This window comes from Ailuropoda melanoleuca, chromosome 11 (assembly GCF_002007445.2).
Source record: "Ailuropoda melanoleuca isolate Jingjing chromosome 11, ASM200744v2, whole genome shotgun sequence".
NCBI lineage: Eukaryota > Metazoa > Chordata > Mammalia > Carnivora > Ursidae > Ailuropoda > Ailuropoda melanoleuca.
The window spans coordinates 13,252,544-13,253,600 of NC_048228.1; positions in this window are offsets into that span (position 1 = coordinate 13,252,544).

The following is a 1,057-nucleotide window of genomic DNA, read 5'->3' on the forward strand; positions in this document are numbered from 1 at the left end:
CTGGGCCCTTGCTCTGGGTCAACGGCTTCACGTACAACAGATCGTGGCAACCTGCCACGTAGCCTGTAGAGGCTTCCCCTAATTCACAGATGAGGGAACCAGACTAAGAGAAGTTACATCACTATTCTGTGTTCATATAATTAATAAAGTAAGGCTGGGATTCAAACCCAGGTCTGACTAATGCCAATATTTATACCTTTAACTGTTAAGCTAGACAATGTCCCTGAATACTACTGCAGGANTGTCCCTGAATACTACTGCAGAGGTCCAAGCAACAACTCCTGTTTGTTGGGCACTTGTTCTGTGCCAGGTCCCCGGGCCTACATGCTGGGCTAGGAATGGGCGATGGTCCCTGCCCTTGAGAAGCCCATGACCTCATGAGGAAGACAAACACGTAAAATCTTGTAGTAACAGGGGCTTGAAAAGGTGAACAGGGTAGGGTGGGAACACAGGCGGCCCCTAATCTGCCTGCAGAATTTAAGACAGGCTTTGCAGAAGAGGTCACGTTTGAGCCAAGTCAGGTCCCACTGGACGGGCAAGGAGAAGGTTGACAGAGCAGCGTGTAAAAGGTCCCCAGGGGAGTCACTAGCACGTCCTCAATCAGCCAAGCAGCCTGCGGTGGCCAGGACACAGGGGTCCGTGGGGGAGGATGGGGAGACTATGGTGGGAAGGGTGGCAGGAGTCACACCAGGATGGGCCTTACCTACCAGTGCAAGACCTGCTCCCACTCCCCAGTGCCCGCCTCCTCCAAGACCCATCTGGGTTGATGAGATGTCCCAGAACAGGCAGGTCCCACGGCCAAGGACGTTTGGGAAGCACTACACACTCACGTCTCTTCTGGAAGTGGCACGGGTGTCTGAGAAACTCTGTACTAAAGGAAACAGCTTAACCATCCTTGGCCCCACGTCCCTAAACCCGTCGGACCCCAGAAGCCTCCTATGACCCATGAGCAACCCTGGGATCAGCTTTCCGTGAAAAGCCCTTTAGGAAACATTTCTGTGAGTGCCAAAGCGGGGGCAGCAACAGGAAGAGCCCACCTTGCACAGTGCTCCTCCCC